Raw genomic sequence first — 21,687 nt, 5'->3', positions numbered from 1 at the left:
GAAGACCCTCCTAGGCACCAAAGCAATGTGGCAAATTAAATTGATTTAGGGCTGTACATTCATTCTTACATTCAAGTTAAGGAAGACAATCAAGAATCCTCATTAAGAGCTGGCCACAGTGGCACACTCCTGTAATCCCAGCACTCAGGGAGGCAGAGGCAGGTGGATCTCTGTGAGTTTGAGGCCAGCCTGACGTACAAAGCAAGTCTAGGACAATCAAGGCTACACAGAAAAACACTGTCTCATAAAACAAAACAAAACAGACAAAAAGAATCAGATTAAGGACCGATGAGATGGCTCAATGGGTAAGGTAAATTGCTGCTGAAACTCTTGTTCCAAGTTTGATCCTCAGAAACCATGTGGTGGAAGGAAAAAACTGACTCCTACAAGTTGTCCTGTGACCTACATATATTGCGACACATGCATATGTATTCTAATACATACACACAGAATGCATGAAAGAATGAATGAATAAAATGTAAAATAAAAGTGTATTTAAAGACATGCACTTAACATAGCAAATTTGATGAGAAAAGCACATGGATACTAGTGAATTGGAAGCACACTATTCTTTCAAGTGAGGAACTCTTAAGCATGTAGGCATAAAACTAATTTCTATCAGCTGTTGGATTAATAATGAAGTCAGAAGGCAGTCACAGGCAAAGACTCATCCACTTGGCATTACTTCCAAGTAGCATGGAAACCATGAAGCTCATTAACATTGGGGCCTGTGTCCTGATCTATATTGCTGTTCACTTTGGCTAGGTAATATCTGCTGTATTAATATCAGCTTTTTAATAGTGATAATAACAATAACTGTGGTGATAGCGGTGATGATGATGATATTGTCATTCAAATGAACACATTTTTACCTACCTTATCCCATTCTATCATCCTACCACCATAAACTTAGACTAGGTCTCACACAAATAAATCATTCTTTAGGTATGGAACAATTTCCACTTAACTTCTTATAATCTGTCAGTATGTAGATGGATATGTACTTTGGGTGCTGTGATTCCTTTGTAAAGTGTTAAAGATGTAATTTGTGGTACCTAGTTATAGTGAGCATCTGTGACTTAAATGATTCAGTGAAGTTAAATAATTTCAGTCTTCTCAATATATTTCAGTTTCCCAAACCTAGACTATGGTGAAACTTTATCATATGTATTTTTATGTTTCATAAATATATTGAAAAATAACATTAAATCTAATGAGAGTAGGCTAGTAGGAGTTCAAAAAATCAATAAAGACTGAGCTATATCTACTAGAAGTTGAATTTTTGACTCTAGGAAATTGGTATTACAAAAAATATGCTCACAGAAAAGCCCACATCTTTTATTATTACAATCTTAAGAAATTAAAGCTAATTGTAGTTTTGGAAACAGGAAATAACAGTTCTCCTTTTTTTCTTCCAAATATAGATGAGGTTTAAATAACTTCTGATGCAAAATCTGTTCCAATAACCGTCATTCATTTCTCATACCACCTACATAACTCTTTTAAGTAAGAAACCTAAAATAATATGACTTCCCTACTATAAAGGATATAGCACTGTGTGGTAGCATAAAATATCTATCTCAATTTTATGAAAACAAATGAAAATATATGCTGTGCACAAATATCATAATACAAACAGTAAAATGCAATAATTCTGATTCTGGAAAACCTAAAATATATTTATTCAAAGACTTAGAAGACAACATTTTAAAAATTCTTACTAGTTTACTTCCTCAACTGGCAGTAAGTGAATTGCAAATTCCAGCCTAGTTCTTGTGTTTAAGCATAAAGTAAGTAGGTAGAAAATATGGAAGTATGCCTTGAACTGAAATGATTTAGACAACTATTAAAATCTCAGAGGAATTGAGGAGCAAAGTAGTCAAAGGGGCTGTTTATTAAAGTTCATGGATAATTACATTAGTTGCAGAGGAGAGATTTTATCAGTCTGCAAGTGTATACACTGAGTTCACCTATTTAAAATTTTCTATGATTTAATGAATGGTTACCCATTTAGGTATAACAACTACTTTTAAAAAATTACTGGGAAAATTAAATCTCAATATATTCAGCCTGATTGAAAATCTTCACAAGAAGAAAATAGAAGGTGCTCTTATCACCTCACTGGAGCTGAAGAAAGCATTTTAAAATCTCTAGTAATAGCAGTTCCCTTGCATTCAAGAATGAAATTAATATATCTACATAATATAAAAATGAATTTTATTATATGCACCTCACAGTAAAAATTGAACTCTATAATAACTTATCATTATGATTTTAAATTCATCAATTCACATTTAGTCCCCTCCTCACCTACACAAAATCTCTGCTGAGAAAATGTTACTGAAACACAGCTTTCTCTGTTCTGAGCCAGCCAGGCAATCTACATTCAACTCAGTCCACTGCCACTCAGTTCAAGTCTGTACCTTCTGCCGACTTTCATTATCCCTTACAAATCAAAGAACTGTCCTACTATCCTTGCAATTCAGGAAAATTGGCCCACTCTTCTCCATTGCCTTGTCCCTTCTTTGACCTCCAAGAAAATCCTCTCCTAACCTTTAAAATTAAACAAATAACTGCTGAAGAAAAACTTCTCATGTAAACACACTAGCCTTAGTTTTTCAACACCCTTTTCACTGTTTATGGAAGTCTGAGGCATATATGAGACGTTTCTTACATACTTCTGACCTGTAAGATTATGGGATGAATAACTAGCATATAGTTTCACTATATTCCTCAGGAAATAGAATCCTCTGAAACAAAGCTACATAGAGCAATCACGTATATTTAGTTTCCTTGCATTATTCCAGTAGTTTGCTACTGTAGTAGTGAAGTATATTTCTAGGACTAATATCAAAAGCTTGTCAGAGTTTCAAAAACTAATCATTCTTTTCTTCATGGTCTATATGCCTGACAGCTGAGAGCATCACTGCACAAGATGGTGTTTACTATGCCCTATGCAGCAACTGTTGAGTATAGGACTAAAATTTCAGCTCCTTGATTAAATTTCAAACTAGAGCTTCCTAATGAAACTGCTTTGAGATCACGTGCAACCACATGGCAGTTAGTTTTCTCTTTGCCTTAAAAGTAACAGAAGCTTCTAGTTGTCGTTCTACATTTCAGAATAAGCTTGCAGGGAAGGTAATTGAAAACATGTGTCTCCCTCCGTACTCTATACACTCGTTTGTTTTTTCTGAGACAGGGTATTACTATGTGGGATAGGGTGCCCTTGAACTCATGATTTCTGGCCTCTGCCTCATAAATGCTTCTACTAATCTGTCTATAATCTTTCAGCAATAAGAACTGCCTTGGACACAGTCATAGGGGAGGGGAGTAAGGGGAAAATGGGAGGGAGGGAAGAATGGGAGGATACAAGGGATGGGATAACCATTGAGATGTAATATGAATAAATTAATAACAAAAAAGAACTGCCTTGGACATCTTTAGCATATGGTAAGTACCAATACTACAATAGAAAGGGCGCTAAAATGCTATATCTCATTTTTTATGGGAAAAGGAGTAAATAAATTGAGTTGAATATGAATGAAATATCTCTGATCATGTAATAGGAATAAAGGATAGTGATTACTTTGGTTAGCAAATTAGTTCCAAGCCTGAAGACTTGCATTCAATAGGAGAATCCACCTAGTGAAGGAGAGTACTGACTGCTGCAAGCTGTCCTGTGACCCCCACAAACTCACACTCAGAATTGTTCTAAAGTTCTAATAGAATTTCAGAGCAGAAAGGACTCATTTCTTTGTATTACCTTATACTATAAAACATATTCTTTTGTGTAATTTCTAATGATGACGCATATTACTTGTGGTTTTTGCCTTAAAAAATCACATTCTCCATGTTTTCATCAGTATTGATGAGTTCTGATATTACTGGAATTTCAACTAGGAGTGATCTCATAAAGTTTAGAAAAAATATCTCTTGGTTTCTTCTACTTATTTTGGTTTCTTATTAATACAGTATTGATTTGTCTTCTCTCTATGAAATCCTGAGCCAAAAAGGAATGTCCAGGGCAAATGAGACATGGGAGAAAAAAACTAAGAAAGGTGGAAGTAGAGACAGCTGCTTCACACGAAAGAGATAAAAAAGGCCACCATTAGGGAAAAGAGCCCCATGGTCTCTGAGAAGGCAAAGCCCGGAATCACATAGATCTAGATCTGTGCTTCAGAGAAGCATGCCTGGGCAAAGAGGAGAGGAGGCTGAAAATCTAGTCCACATAAGGGAAAGGCAAAACATCCACGGTGGACTCTGTCAGTTTTAGATTCTACTTATTAGAAGTAGAAACAAAATATGTGATCAAGAAAATATTTTAAATTGAGCTTGCATAGATTATTTTTCATAGGAGGCTTACATTCTCTTTTTCATCTATAATTCAAAATTGTTATAATTATTACCAGTTAGCAAAAATGATCACAATGGCTAGTAATAAAACACAATATCTTATTATTGAATGCACATTCTACTCTAAAACAATATCCATTTCCATCATGATCATAGTATGAATCCATTTTGTAAATTATATTTCTACCTTATATAAAGTGCTTCCTTATTTTTTAAGTCCTATAATCTTCAATCTCCACATTCCTTGGAATTGAAGTACCACTTTACGGTTATTTTACTGTTACCATTACTATAAATAAATATAACTTAAATATTCCCATTTATTCATTGAATAATTATACTTGAACTGCAATGTTTTGTTAGTATGCAGGACAACTTTCTAACCCCATTAAGGAAATATAATCTAAATCCGCTGATCTCATTACACATGACGCCATCTACATTTTTTACAGCTATTTTTTTTAACCTCTATCCTGTGTCTCAGAAAGGAGGAAAAAAGACAAAAAAGCAATGAAGACAGACAATGATGGCAACTGGAGCTATGAAGTTCAATGTAAATACAGTTGCAGTAAAGAGAATACTAAAGAGTTCTTTGGAGCTTCACAAAACTGAAAAATCAAAGGTACTGGGTAGATGCAGGCTGTCATCTTATCATCTTCCTGTGTTTCCTAAGGAAAATTTAAGTTTTTAAATGTTTTCCCCCTAGGTTCACACAACCTTATTCCACTAGCTGATTGCAACCGGACCTGGAGCTTTGGGGACTCTAGCCTTATCTTATCGTCATACAGTCCACACTGTATATCTTACTCTTTAGGAAAGCTGGAGTATTGCCTTCTGTCTAACCTTGTTCCATTTGGTCCTTATAAACTCTTTTCTCTCTCTCTCTCTCTCTCTCTCTCTCTCTCTCTCTCTCTCTCTCTCTCTCTCTCTCTCTGTGTGTGTGTGTGCGCGCGCGCGTGTTCGTGTGTGTGCGTGTGTGTGTGCGTGTGTGTGTGTGTGTGTGTGTGTGTGTGTGTGTGTGTGTGTGTGTGTTTAATCTGGAATGTTACATCTCATCCATGAAACATGAAGCCTGTCTGTCTCCTTTAGTAAGTATCTCCTAATTATTCTCTATTCAGGAGTTCTGGCCTTTTGCTAAGTTTCCACCATACTTGGTACTACTCTTGGAAATATGCATGGAGAACTGCCTTTAATTTGAGAAATAGATGCTTTTGTTTCCTGGCCACACCTTTGACTAACCAATCCTTTTTTTTTTTTTTGGCTGGGAGATTACAGAACATTTATTCTATGCAGAGATGGAGGGAAGGTGCCTCTTAGGTCACCCTTCCTTTTCTTTTTCTTTCTTTTTTTTTTTGACTCAGAAATTGTTGATTTTTTTATCTCTTGTCTCTGAACAGTGAATTGATTTAAATAGCTATATTGATAGCTGACTGAGGTTGCACACACCTGGAATTGAAGCATTCAGAAATCTGAGGCAAGCGGTTCCCTCATTCAGCATGAGCTACGCAGTAACAGTCTGTTGAAACAATAATTTTAAAGAATTATAGTTGGGGTGAAAGGAAAGCAAAGCATGGAAAGAAGGAGCTGGGGAGGCCAGTGATTTTCTCTTCCTCTGCCACCTATAAGCTATAAACTACCTTTTATTAATCCTCTCTCCTTTAGTCTACAATTTTCTTTCATTAGAAGCTTCATTAGAAGTTTTAGTCTCAACTTACAATGCAGGTCATATTTTGGAGGACATAAATCTAAAACTGATTTGCAATTAACAAATATTTAAACATTATTATGCAATTAATTTCTGGCATACTACTACATGTCTTGCATGACTCTGGTGCCTAGAAATATGAGACTGACAGGCATTTGCTCCCTGGAGCTAAACTAAACCATTTAGTCATTGAGAAGAGCACACCCACTGACACAAGCAACTTACTCTGAGACTGTTATTAAGGGCCCTGTAGGAAAATCCCAAGCAGGAAGAGCAGCAGTCCAAGCTCCCCAGAGGTTCCCTGAATGAATTTATTCTACACACTGTGGAGCTGGGTTCCTCTTGAGTGCCATTCAGGAGTTTTGTCATGGTGAGAACAATTAGGAGCTTTAACAGGGATATTCAAAATCTAAACACTGAGAAGCACCAGATTCATTTTTTACATTCAAATTTTCTCCCTTGGCAACATAAAGCTTTGTTTACACAAAATACCTGATACCATTCTATGTCTTTCTCTTTTCCATTCATACTGCTGTGCTTGTCTCCCCTGGCTATGTCTCTTCAGAAATAAAGTTCATGATGAGGTTGTAAACATCAGAGTGTTCCTAGCTGGTGTCAGTTCTCCATACAGGAAAATATTACTAGGTGCCTACCTAGTATGTCTGGAGCACACTGCAACATCTAACCTGAATGAAAATATGATCTTCACAGACTTCGCTATACCTTATCATCTAAAATGTAGTCTTCTGAAGGCAGCTTTGAATGAAGAAAAAAAACCCAATATCTGTGTAAGTGAAGGTTACCATTACAATCTTTACATTCAGGAAAATATCAGGGGTTCATATACCAAATATCCTAACAAAATTATAAAGCCCCTAATTGGATACACAATACTAAGTGGTCAGCCTTGATGTACATAAAAACATTAAATGCATTCAGAAGATTTTCTTTATATATTTTGCATATATATATATATGTAAAACTAATAATTAAAGAAAAAGATGCCATGACTTTGAGAGGGAGTAAGGGGGGAAACATGGGAGGGGCTGGATAGAGAAAACACAGGAGGGGTTGGAAGGAGGAAAGAAAAGAGGAGGAATTTTTGTTATTGCAGTATAATTTCAATTTAAAGACTAACATGTTTATATGTGCTTGTGTATACAGAGGTCTCAGTGTAGTCACTAAAATATGTGAATATAAATAACACACATAGATAATTCATGAATGCTAGATGGATAGATATATCAATTGTTAGTCTTTCTGTTTGTAGCTATGTTATTATAGGTTAGCAAGCTCCATAAATATCACTCTCCTTAGTTTCTCAAAATTACTCCATTACTGCCTATATAAGAAGAGTGATCTTATTGGTGGAGACATTTAAAAGGGGATTCTATGTTTTTAAAGCAGAATAAACGACTAAAATATATTTTGAAAAAGGTCATTAGTAGTCTCCCTTGGAAGCAAGGAGGCAGCATGCAATACAGAGACAAAGCAGGCTATCCTAAAGGCCAGAGAGTGAAATGTTTACAAAAGTCATTTCTGGGTCACTATTTTGACAAAAAAGGAAGAATTCTATACAAAAGCAATTCTCTGCATGAGAAGAGATATACAACTACTGCAGAAAGAACTGTGCAAAAAAAGAAAAGAGACTCACCAGTGACCCATTTTTCCCATCTCTTCCCTTGTAAGATATCCACAGACATCAAATAAACTCAAGAGTAGCACAATGCACATAAAGAAAATAAGATTTTGGTCCATATAATACAAATGGGCTATTAGGAAAGTGATCACAAGTCAGTAAAGTGAACTAGAATCCAAAGTGTTAAATTTGGTGACTTTAGCCCCAACAAAGAAAAAAATCCCTGCCTTACTGTGTCCTAAGAAGAAAATATGGTATGTCAGGGTATATTGTAATATAAATAAAATACTCAATTGTGGGGTTATACCTTATCAATAAATCAGAATTAAAGGCCAAAAATCTAAGATCTTGGAGACTCAATTTCATTTCATTGGCTCACAATCTCCTTATCTAAAATGAAACAATGGAGCATCTTTTACCCATCTACTTTGCACAATTCCATTAGATTCATATGACTCTACCCTAGTTACTTCTGGTTATATTTATTAAAATGAAATTTATTGTGGAAACAATACAATCGTTCTAAAGTTACTGTTTTGTCATACATAATGAGTTTATGAAAACCTTTGAAGCATAAATATGGATGTCAGTCAGTTTGCTAATATTGAGACTTCAGGAGATTATACACTCCAAAGTCTGTGCATCCACAACTTAACTCTGTGGATTCAAGACCCATAGTAAGAGCTTCCTTTTCCCTTTCAAGATTTGGTAACTGTGGCTCATATGTAGATGCAATGCTAAATATTTTTGCTCTGAACACATGGACATTTTATTTAACTGAGTCTATATTCCACACTAAACCTTATACACAGATAAACAATGCATTTTTGAAGAGATTTACGAAGCCAGTTGAACACACAATAATGTATTTTAAAGAATATTTATTGTTATTATAAAATTTTATCAATTGATACTAAAAGTAAAACTGATTAAATGGATTTCCAACATTTTTTAAATTAGCATTTTAAAATCTCATTTAACTTGATGGCTTGAGATCTTTTGCTTGCTTGTTGTATGATTGTGCACTATGCATGTGTCAGGTGTCTAGAGAAGAATTGGAGTTGCAGTTATGCACCACTAGTTGAGTGCCAGGAACTGAACCTAGGTTCTCTGGAAGAATAGGCAATGCTCTTAAGTGCTCAGCCCCCAAATAACATTTCTTTTTATTTAAATTAATATATTATCTCATTATGATCACTCCACTAACATCATGGTTATTGTGTATAAATATTGGTAAGAATGTATCAATTAACTTCAACAAGGAAGAGATGAATTTCTATGAAAAAAATTATAATTTTCATGTGCTGATTTGTTATAATAATTCATGTGAACTACAAAACACATAGTTATCACTCTTATTAAAAGAGGTAAAGCCTATAATCTATTTTCAGGTTTTTAGTGAATTCACACGCCACACTCTATAACTTGGCTTAGTAATGTAAATGAAATACTGTCTAAGTGTAGTCTTAAATTTAAGTAAGAACAAAATTTTTCATTTAAAGTCATTTAATGTGTGTGTGTGTGTGTGTGTGTGTGTGTGTGTGTGTGTGTTTATGTACATGCAATTAACTGTAGAAAAGCTTCTAAAAACTTTGCCATGAAAAAATGATCCCATTAATCTTATAAAATGAAAACAACAAAAAAATTTTAGAAGTAAAATACTAAAGAACAGAGCTTTGTTCCCTCCTTTTGCCTCATCCACAGCACACTGCTTGGCAATTTCAGATTATATGATTTGATGGCAATACTAAACCACTCAGTCATCCCTTTTCCGTAGCTACAAGCCTTAGGAATCTTATGGTTTTGGCACTTGAATAGTGTTTCTGCACAGCAGAATCAAAAAAGCATGCCAACTGAGGATTTGTCATTGTGAGCCAATGGCCAGGGTAAGCAGCAAGGGGTATGCCCATTGAGCCATGTGGTTGGCCTGTAATGGTATGCTATATGCATTGTAAGACACTCCAGGGTGGCATTCTCTGGGTGGAAATTAAAAGCATATTTGTAAGGTGATTAACTGAATTTGTCAAATAAACAAGCATATTTATACTACTGTGCTATTCCTTTGAATTCTGCTAGATCATAACTAAAGAATTTTTGTGATAAAGGTATATATTTTCAAATGTAGTATAGCAAGAAAATACTTGAAATTTTTAGGTAGCCACAAAGTAGGATAAATATACATGAAAATTTTCATCCAAAATAAAGAAATATTGAGGATCTTTAACATAAAAAAGCAAGAGAGTTGGAATTGAGAGGGGGTTATATTTTAACACAAGAGTCATTTAAGTTCATGAATATTAATTTATTTTTTACAGGATAATTTTACAGTTTCCAATTCTATCTTAACAAAAACATAAAACCTTATTTCTTAGCCCATTTAGTCATCTACATAAACTATATACGGAAATTCAAGTAATGAACTATGTCCTCATGTATGTGAATATGTTTATGTTAAAATGCAAGCATTAAAGAAATGCAGCTTAACAGTGACACATGGGGGATTGCCTCCCCCTAAAGAACGTTAGTAATTATTGCAACTAGAAAATTACAAACAGTGCTAGTGTCTTTACATTTCTATTTCCTCTGTTACTCTGGGTACTCAAGTCCATATACTTTGGTAAATAAAATCCTTGAGAGTAGCTTTGTGGTCAATTGACCTAATTCAAGTGGCAGCATCAAGTTTGTTTGTGAGCATTTGTTTGTGTAGTCCTGTCACCAGAAACAGATTCTAACTACTTAGGGGAATTAAGTGGGGGAAATCTATCTCCTTAAGTATCTACACAAAATCCTTTTGAATATGATTCGAAAGCAACTATTTTTAATTATTTAAGACAACTATATTTCCATATAAGTACTTATGAAAAACAAATCAGAGTGGTGAGTGAAATTTTGTATCAAAACCTTTTTATATGTCTATGTTGTTTACTCATTGAATGATATGACCTCCCAGCTAACTATAATAGATACTAGAAATTGTCTAGAAAGACTTAAAACTAGGACACGGAAAACCATAGGCTGAAAAAATTCATAAGATAAGAGAATCCTGACTACTGTTTCCATACGTTTCTAATGCAGACCTTAGACACACACACTGTCTCCCTGTCTCCTTTTTTTTCCAGAGCAACATGTAGCTATTATATTTTTATGGTTCTTTGGAACTCTTACAGGTCAAATGTAGCATGGGAGGTTCCAAGTGTACTAAGTAACAAATCCTAAAATACAAGTCAGGGAGCCTGATTCGCCCAGTGTCCCACAGTGTCTGAATAGAGAGCTAGATTCCTTTATCTTTGAGATTCCTGATACGACTAATGAAAACTGGATTGGAATTTAAATGCTGATATGACCTGTTCTATAGCTGCTAAAATAGTGAAATCATAATTATGCTTCATAACTTCAGCATTACCACAAAACTTACTACTTTTACATCTTACTAATCAATACTTCTTTACAAATTATAAAATAGCCTTCCTTATAAAAGCATTTAATTTTTTCAAATGCCAAGATCATATCCACTGTAATACTAAATACAAATAAATATATAACAGTCTAAAAGATTTCAAAATATAAATCTTCATTTTTAAAGTTTCATCCTAGAAAATGCTCTATGTATAAGTCTGTTGAAGATAACATTGATTTATTCACATACATTGAAATAAAAATGTCATTTAAATTTCTGTATTTGTGTGAATATTATAATTTTTCCAAATATTCTAATTTTGCTGAATTTATCATAACAGAAATCAGTAACTAACATATTCATAACAGAAATGGTAATTTTTCTCAAATATTTTCTAGTATGAGTATATTTTAGATTGAAAAGGAACAAAATATATGACTTTAGCTTTTAAAAAGCAATAAAATAGAAAATACACATTATAATTTACATCACTTACTGATTTCATGTTTAAATGCTTTCTTGTTAAGCAAAGCTGTTTACTATTGATTTGTAGGATACTTATGATAAAAGCTATGAAGTACCTTCATTACATAATCTTTCTAAAGAAAGTAACAGGTTATAAGTCGCCATTAAAATGTCCAAAACTATCTGTCCTGATGTGAGTATACAATTGTCTGTAAGCAAATGAATAGCAATTATATGTATGTGCTAGATTCATGCTCGCTCAGTGTCTTTTAAAACACACTTCTTTCCCATCTATATTAAATTTCACCCTCTGTTAGAATTAGAAAATCCCTAGAAGATGCATTGTTGGGTAACATTTGTATGGTGTAAGCCAGAAAACAACTGAGGAAGTCGTTTATACAATGTGAAAATTGAGGATATAAAAAAATTCATTGCAGGCTGAATTTCTGCACATAGTTGGAGACTAACAGCCTGGAAGCAGCTGTAGTGTTACCCTGACCCCTGAAGGAAGGAATCAGGAGTTAACTTCACATTCAATTTCCTACACAATATGAACACCAAACCTCCAAATTCGCTGGCACAATATATCGATGTTTGAGCATGTCCTGCAGAAATAAAAAGTCACCTCAAATATCAGACCTCAAAATTTCATTCCACAATTCCACCATCTGATTAGAAGTGAGCAAATCTTTTCAAAGTTACTTAGGGAGAGTCTAGCTCCTATCCTTGACTCCATAGGACTTCACAAAATAAAATGCAAGAAATCAAACAAAAACTGTAAAAAAAAAAAAAAAGTCACCTCAGCACTCTGACAGAAAGTCTTTTATTCATCTTTGGAAAATAAATGAAAAGGAAAATGGAACAAGGACTATTACTAGTAGATAAGACTCAAATGGCCAGGGTTAGAATGTCAGCAGCTTTGTGTGTGTGTGTGTGTGTGTGTGTGTGTGTGTGTGTGTGTGTGTGTGTGTGAATACGAATACCTGCTCTATTGGGGGCCAGGAATCTTGAAACAGTGAAAGGCCTAAAAAGCTGATGTGCATCTGCTTAAAAAAAAAAAAAGCACAGCTCCAAATAAAGCATGAAGGAAAATGACATTTTATTCTGCAGTGTTCCTTCCTCTGTACAGTGAGAACAGTGCATTTATCTCATCTCTTGGTAAAAGTCTCCAGCTTTTGCAACATGTCTTTTAAAGCATTCATTAAGTAAAACTTGAAAATAGATTGCTCTTGATTTCTAGGATTTGTATTAACAATGAATTCAAAACCGTTGTGAGTTGTTTTTTAATTTAATAGCATGTTGTTACCTTTAAAAATTTTTTACTTCTCTTTTTCCCCTGAGGGTTAAAATGGCCCAGAAAGAGGTTGTCATGGCAAAGATAAAGGTAAGAAGCACTCATTTCTGACACACCGTGGAAGCAATCATCATTTTTTTATGAGGGAACCACCAGACTGAAATCTGCATCAAGTTCTCCCAGGAAAAAAATGCAAAAGGAGACCCTAAATGGTCCTTCCCTTCAGTCTTTCTCAGTCATTTTAGTGCTTTAACTTTACACTCAGTTGAGGTCACATATTTCAACCATAGGGAAAAGAACTATGACCTTGGCTGCAAGCATCAGCCCCAAAGACTCAATGGGGCACTTGTGAAACATTGCAGACACATTTTGACTCTCCACGGGTGTGGCTAAAATTGCTCCTGTCCAGCCCTAAAGCTTACACGATCTGCTAGCCCTCTGAAACACAGTGTGAGAAAACTCATGTTAAATTCGCCGCAGAGATCAAGGTTTACAGGACCCTTGGAGCTATCTCTGTCTGCCCTCCTCCTGTTAACTGTTACAAGCCTTCAAAAGTTAACAGGGTGATGGAGGCTCTCTCTATACAATCATTCCATCTCACTATCGTTGACTGAAGCTCACTGATGTAATGAAGTTACATAATCACCGATTATGCACGACTTCCATCCATCTTCCTACATATCCACATATCTTCCCCCCTCCCCTTCAGATCAATCTACCAGGTGGGATTTATAACACATGCAAATGCTCCATTCTCTCATCATAGGTACTGAATATGAGACTTTGGCATTGCAGTACAGTGCACTGAACCACGTCATCAATATCGATTTTTATCCCATTTCTCAGGCAGAATATGCTTAAGAATTCTGAGTGCTGTAGTCTCTAACTTTTTAGCAAAAGGGTAAAATAACAGAACACATCTTCAACTTAAGGTTAAGAGTGGTGTGTAATTGACTGCATTTCCCAAGCTAGCTGCATTGCAATAAAAGGATCATCTCCACTTCCAGACCTTTGACTCCCCTGCACGTGGGTTGTAGCTTCAGCTATTTAGGGTATTGGATAAATAATTATATTATTGAACAATCGAACTTAGCAAAGAATGCACGATGGTGATATTTAAGATAATATTGCTCTATTCTTCTCTATTTTACTCATCAATTTCAGTCTTTTCTTTCTTCACTCTGAATAATAATCTACCAGAATATATAGAAAAGTAGTCCACGGCACTTAATAATCCCCAATAACCACAACCTGAAGAACAATTAACAATGATTATCACCTTAAAGTTTAGGAACTTGACAAGTGGGATATCCCTGGTCCCATTGCAGCTGGGAAATGCAGCAGAATGCTGCACTGAGTTGCAAACATATTTCTTTTAAAGAATAAAGAGTAGCTCATTTCATTTGAAATGGGCTCTTCAGTAAGTGCTCCTTTCACTGCTGCTATCCCTCCAGAGCACAGGGACCACAAATATTACATCCAAACAAAGAGTGTCTATCCAGAATTAATCCAAGACTCTCTTCCACACCAAAATAATTGGGAAGAGAGTGATTCTTTGATTTATTTCCAGTTATACTCAGAACACACACACACACACACACACACACACACACCCAACTGCAGTTATTCCATTCAGTGCCAATAACGGCCACATCACAGCCATCAATACGATGCAGCAATCATCCAAGTCACCCATTCTCATTACAGACGGCCAAGTTTGCTCACGCCACTGATGGGTCTACATATAAAAATGACCTTACCCACAACAGTCTTCCAAATTATTCTCCTCTGGATATCAGTCGGTAAGGTAATTGCTGGTCATCACAATGCGTATTCAGAAAAATCCACGTTTTACTCCTGTGTTCTTTTTCTTGTTTTTGCTAGCAATTAATATTGTGAACAAGATACCCATTCACAAATGCCAAGTTCACCATAAAAGCAGATAATTCCATACAGATCTTCCCTACAAGACTGTCTCCAGTTAGTTCTCAAAGTGCCCGATTGTTTAGTGACGATACAATCCAGGTGCAGAGCAGGGAAGGGGAAAAAAAGAAGACTAGGAGGGGAAAAAAAGAAGAGGCAGAATAAAAAAGGAGAGACTGAAGAAGGAGAGATCAGAAAAAAGAGGGAGAATTTTTTTTAAAAAATGTGTTTTGCTTTGTTTTGTTTTTTTAAGAAGGAAGGAAAACGGATGATAAGTGAAGAAGTCTGTGAGCTCTATGACAAGAATCGGAGTCTTGCTTGCAAATCTTCTTGATACATGTAGCCTTTCAAATCTTCCTGTTCCCCAAGTAAAATGTCCAGATCCGGGATGCAGCCATAAGAAAGAATCCTATGTGTATTTCACAAGTATCCCGCAATAACAGATCCGACGGGGTTTTCCTTGTACAGTACTGCTATGTGAAAGCACACAACCCCTGCTGTTTGGGAAGGTGTCTCCTGGGTCCTAGTTCTCTTCAGCAGACCCCAAAAATGATTTTTCAAAAGAGAGTGGGTGGGGGGAAGCAGCTTTGCGTTTATCTTGAATGATGCTAATCCTGAGCGAAAACGACAAGCAAACCGCGAACAGCACGAGATCTTGATTAATAGCCAGAATCCACTCAAAATATCCCAGGGAAGAAGGAGCGAAAACAAGAAAGAGAAACTGCAATGCATAAATGATTCCAGTGTTTCTACAAGATCGGTTCATTTGATTGAATGCATTCTCTGGTTTGCTGCAAGTCATAAAGAGGATAGTATTACTGCCACCCAATGGATATTTTAGTACTAGCCAATCCACAGACAGCCACCGCTTTGCGAGTTTTAGTTTTCAGAAGACCCGAAGAGGAAGGACGGTAGCCTGGGAATCTTTCGGAAAGGACCCTCGGAGGAATAATAGAAACCTGTCCTTCCAGACAAAAGTGGCCCAGCGAATTGGACGATTACTCGGGCTTGCATGAGCCACCTTAGAATTGTGGTTACATTTTTTTCTAGGCAGCTGAAAGGTACAGAGAGCGTTGCCTGATCTGACATACTCATAATAACCTCTCTTTTCGTCTTTTCTCTTTGAAGATTTATTCTCTCTCTCTCTCTCTCTCTCTCTCTCTCTCTCTCTCTGCAAAAAAAAAGAAAGAAAGAAAGAAAGAAAGAAAGAAAAGAAAAGAAAAGAAAAGAAAAGAAAGGATGGCATAAAAACATAGCTCAGAATCAGGTGGCAAGGTGATAATCTTTCCTAAAGGGCAGTTTTGCAAAGTGCTTCTCTCTGTATTGGTATGTAAACTGGAAATCCTTCAGGCAGTTACCCTCCCAGCAGGAGCTCCCTCAGTTTGTGGAAGAGCAAAATCCTCCCAGAAAGAATGGAGTTTGGGAAAAGAATGCTTGTGGTGGGCTCACCTTGAGGATAGGGGGCAGGGATAGGTGTAGGGCGAATGGGAAGAGAAAGTGACCAGAGAGGATTGAAGAGGATCCTCTTCCCAAGACATAAAGATTTCAATATATCAAGAGTTCGTTGCCGTTTTCTCGTAAATGTGTTTGTGTTGAGGGATGAGGGGCAAAAGAAGGTACTTGTAGATAAATAAAGGAGCTACTTAAAGTTCCTTACCTTTTTTACGTGAGATGTTATGAAACTCTTAATTCTGTGATTCCCAGACTTAAATGCAGGCAATTTCCTTCTGTAGATGTAGTGTGAGGCCTGAAAACCTGAGTCTCTAATAAGCTGGCCTGTGGACTATAATAACGCTGTCAGACTACAAACTACACTTAAGAGTAGCAAGCCCCTGGGGAAGCGTGCACACTTACACCGCAGTCACAGCATTAGGTTCGGACAATGGAGTACACAGGGAAAGAGAGAGATAAATGCTTTCCTGTCACCACTCTTCCCTCTCCCCACACTTCAGCTTTTCCCCTACACCTCCTGCAGTGGCAATGCTGAAAACCTTAACTTGCTGAAGGAGGTTTTCCTCAAGCTTTATAACTGGAAGTCTTCACAAGATACACTAAATGTAAAAAAGTAAATAGACAAAGCAAACCTTGGACCTTTAATGTAATTTAGAGAATAACGCACAAATTGAGGTATATTAAACACTTGAAAAATTAATTGAAATGGGGGGGGACCTAATTTAAAGCTAGAATAAGTTAGTCCACAGGTGAGGATGTTTGAGGGCTGGAGGACAGAAAGTTGAGACAAATTTAGATTTTGATGGAATGTCCATTAAAATGAAGTTATAAAGCTAAGCAATGGAAGGTGTGATAAATGGCTAGTGCACTGTCAAGACTTCCATAGTTTTGTTTTGTTTTTTGGAAGTGATTTAACCCAGGTTAACCTTTGGTGTGCAGGTGGCTCTCTCCTCCCTGTATCCTCCCCATATGCTACAATTTGGAAACATTTAAAAGCCAAATTTGAAGAGAGAATTCTACTGCTCTGTCCTAGTGAATGATCCATTTTGCTCTACTTTGTTGCACAGTCCTTTTGCTGACCCACTTAAATGAGGAACTAGACTCCCAATGTGCTGGAGGGAGTACAATTAACACACTTAGTTGCTTAAAGCAAAATGTGAAAGTACAAGCCTTCGACCATAAAACACAGATCTGAACTAAAATTCTACTTCTAGCTTGGCATAATTTTTCATAAGAATCACTAATCCCTCTTGACCTCAATTTCTTTGTTTGTAAAATGGCAGTTAAAATGAACCTGTTGCCAAGGTGTCATTGAGGTCCACAGGCGAGAAAATTCAAATCCTGTATTTGCAATGTTTCTGCAAGTCGGTTTGTTACCCACACAGGGCACAACTTGAAACCTTACCTTGACAGAGGCTACGGAAAGCAATCAGGAAGCTTGGATAAGTGCTTTGAAGAACAGGTGAATGTTGGACCATTGCAATCTTATTGAAAGAGATGATTTTAAGAGCTTTCTCTTCAAATCAAGAAAGGGAAGTGTTTGTTTGAATCCTAGGTGAAGCATTGTCTATTCCTGGATCTTACAGAGCCAACTGTGGGCCTCACTGTTTGTTGCCATGGGATCCTCTTTGTGCGAACTGTCTTGAACTGTGTGGGAACATTTTCCTCTTGCTTCCCTTCAGTTCTCTCTCTAACTCTTCTGAAGATATGTGTCAGAACAAAATGTAGCTGCATTATTGCCAATTAAAACTACCAGCAGCTGCAAGGTGCATCTAATTAAGAAATTTAATTACTTCACTGAATTCTTCTTCGCAGATGTTTGAAGCATTGAACAATATATTATGATTTTATTTTAACATCTGGAAATGGCTGACCTCTTTCCACAAGGGGGATAAAACAAAACCTAGACCCATGATGGGTGTTAAAAAGAGGACTTTAATCCAGGTGTGGTAGAACATGTCTAAAATTTCAGCACTCCGGAGGCTGAAGCAAGTGGGTACAAATCCCAAAGTAGCTTGAGCTATACACTGAGTTCAAAACTAACATAGGATAACATAGTGAGATACTCGATTTAAAATGTGCTTAGACATGAAGAGTACATACCTTGATATATTGCAGATATGCAATGATATATTCAGGATGGGGTAATAGTATGCATAGCCAGGAACATTTTTATTTTATTTTATTTTGCCAAATGAAATCTCAAAACACTGAAAAAAATTCACTATTTGAATAGAGTATTTGCATATTGCATAGTTCTTAAATGTTCTTTTTGCCAGTAACAGGATAGTTAACAGTAAGTTTGGTGCTGCAGTATGGGAATTGTAGGCTATAATGCAGAGCATTATGGGGTTTGTAGTAATTTCTGGCTGCAGATTAATATATGCTTCTAGGTTTTCTCAGTGGAAGAAACTGCTGTTCTCTTTTCTGATAATAAGGAAAAAGAGCACCCACATACGTTATAAAAGATTATTGAAATAAAGTTTAGTATTGCTAGAATTATGAAATTAGAGTTTAGGTACAAAGGCATTGTGATTGAGGAAACTACCATAAGTTCTATTTTCTCAGCCAAAAAATAAACTGAGTGAGCTGCTTCTTAATATTAACATATTATAACTGAGGTTTTAAAAAATCACATTAATTCCTTTAGCGGCAATAAATGAAAAATGCCTATGTTATTTTTGTGGAAAAGATTTCAAATACTTATTGATTCTACCTTACCTATTGGTATCTGAAGTGTAATTTCCCACTCTTTACATCATGTCTCAATGATGTGAGGGAAAAATTTATTGGGCCCCCCTTTTAAGTGTTTTATTATGTAAAATTACTCTGCATATTCTGAGTGCCTCCTCAAAGCTATAAATATGTTTGGAGTGCATTACTTCAGTCAGACCACATTTAATTAACTATAGTAATTTATAAATTATGTTATAATTCAGTTGGATTTTGTATGTAGGTAATTCTACATATATAAACATACAGTTTGCACATATTTTGATTTAACTCTGTTGGCATTTTATTTAAAGTTCAATAAGGTTCTTCTGTATGATAGGAATTTACAATCTACTTACTCCCCAGTAATTTTGGATGAAATCAACGTCCCTTTTGTTATGAAGACTAAAATATGTCTCTTCAAGGCCTCTGAAATTCATCATTATCATGCTAAGTTCCTTAGAATGTATTTTATACCTGAAGTTACTTCCTTTTCTCTTTTGCTCCTTAAAGAGGCCTTCATGCACAAAAAGGTGGCAGAAAAGCAAACTATTATTATAGACATGAATAAATGCACATTCAATTGCCCTTCCTTTTCAGGCCTTTTGCCAGCAATATTCATTTGAACCCACCACCACATATTTTCAAATGAGGAACAGACAAAGACGTGAACATCTCAGCAAAATTCTACCATAAAGTTCGGAAATAATAACGAATGCTAAGAAAAAGCAAACAGCAACAGTAAAGAAAATGCCATGGCTGCTTTTCTTTCAGATTTCTAAGTTTTGAATCATAAAAATACACAAATATATATCTTTTTGAATGTAGTTTACATTATTGTTCACACTGTGAATATTTCTTTTATGGCCATAAAAATAAAAGCAATGCCCCAAATGAAACACTATGTACATAAGCGATGCAAATGCATCCCCGGTGGAAAGCCGGCTGGCTGCTGGTGGGAGGGTATATTTATACAGTGCCTTTCATTTGGAAGGTTCCCAAAATGATTTGCAAACTGTATATAGAGGAATTGCTCACCATGGAAATTCACCCACTTCCAGGAGAGAATGCAGAAGTCATTCCATGCTGACAACCAGTTTAAATAAGCCCACAGAATAGGATTTCAGGTGGGTAAAACACTCAAATCATAATCAAATCTGGATATACACATTGAGCTCCCACTATGTGCTGGGTACTACTTGAGATTTGCAGAGTCCCTTTTTTGGATATATGTATTCACGTTCCCCGTTTTCTAAAAGCTTACACATGACTGCAATTTGACTGGAACTTCAGAATTAAAATCTCTATTGCCTGGTAAAATTTCTGATCACTGCAAATAGTTCCACTGAGATAGTATACTTGCGAATTTTGCGTTTACTTATAACTCACTTTGTGGTATTCAGGACAAATTACCTATGGTAATGCTTTCCATTTTAGTCTTAATATAAACAGAGAGAGAGAGAGAGAGAGAGAGAGAGAGAGAGAGAGAGAGAGAGAGAAAGAAAGATTTCAGATACAAAATGGTACTAACATTTCTTATGTTAAATGATTTCAAAAGTGATTGGACAAAAGTCACCCTCTACAAGAATGGTTCTCAACCTGTGGGTCTCGACCTCTGTGGAGGAGGGCCTCAAATGACCCTTTCACAGGATATCTGATATCCTGCATATCAGATAATGTACAGTATGATTAATAAAAATAGCAAAATTACAATTATGAAGTAGCAACAAAAATAATTTTATGGCTTGGGGTTCACCACAGCATGAGGAACTGTATTAAAGCATTGCAGCATTAAGAAGGTTAAGGGTTAGGGAAATTTAATGAAAAGGCATCCATGTAACTATATAGAAGATAGCCTCTTCGAACATGATGCAGGTCACCTCATGCTAATTAAGGCATATAAAGCACTTTGAGGAAAGAAAGGAACAATGTAAGCTAGTATTTTAAAACATAAAATATGGCATCAAATTTCAGTGTCTCCTAAATTAACTAGATCATTAGTATTTCTCAAGTGAACAGGAAAAGAAAAGTAAAGCATTCATTGTTGAAGTTCAGCCCAGACTCACTCAGGTTCCAGATCTGTGTGGTTACAACCACCAACTTCTACTTTAAAATTTGCTTGCAGGGGAGATCCAAGATAGCAGCACCAACAATGTATGGTGTCTGATTGGCAGGATGGAGCCTACGGACCAGGCTGGGAGCTACAGACCTCAAGACCTGGAGAGCCTTAGGTGACAGGGGTCCATGTGGTGCAGAGCACAGACGTGTCTGGCCTTAGGCCATCTAATTGGGCAACAGAGGACAGGAAGCCAGTCCCCAGAGACTGGCTGCATACCTGCCTGCAAGTTACAGTTGCCCTCTATATCTCAGATTTTGTAGCTAGGACTGAACTGTGGGCAGTGAAGTGCCAGCATCCAGATCTGCTGGCCCAAGGGAGAACCCAGGAGAACAGGTGGATCTTACCTCAGACCTCCCCACCAGACCACAGAAAGCCCCAAGGTCCTGTGGCCATGGCCAGGATCTCCAAAACCCAGCAGAGCTTATTGGGCTATACCTGCACACACTCACCCCTTCTCTCTCTCTCTCTCTCTCTCTCTCTCTCTCTCTCTCTCTCTCTCTCTCTCTCTCTCTCTCTCTGTCTCTCTCTTTCTGACTGAAATGTGAGCTACAGACCACTTAGCATCAGTGTCAGCTGATGCAGGTGTGAGCCCAGAATGTTGATATGTGATAGATCTGATTTTAGATCA

At 36.4% G+C, this 21,687-nt stretch overlaps 1 protein-coding gene across 2 annotated transcripts in view; it reads right to left on the bottom strand.

The window, feature by feature from the left end:
• The window catches only part of IL1RAPL1 (interleukin 1 receptor accessory protein like 1), a 1,340,631-nt gene extending 1,325,094 nt beyond the window's left edge, over positions 1-15,537 (bottom strand). For both annotated transcript variants that reach the window (XM_084788848.1, XM_084788847.1), the window contains exon 1: positions 14,614-15,537. The gene's annotated coding sequence lies outside the window, so the exon portion shown is untranslated. The remainder of the gene's footprint in view (positions 1-14,613) is intronic.
• Positions 15,538-21,687: the final 6,150 nt, after the last annotated feature.

Source organism: Acomys minous (genome assembly GCF_964271855.1).
Source record: "Acomys minous genome assembly, chromosome: 7".
In the NCBI taxonomy this organism is placed as follows: Eukaryota; Metazoa; Chordata; class Mammalia; order Rodentia; family Muridae; genus Acomys; species Acomys minous.
Note: the sequence above shows the minus strand (reverse complement) of the source record. Positions and strands in the feature narration are given on the sequence as shown.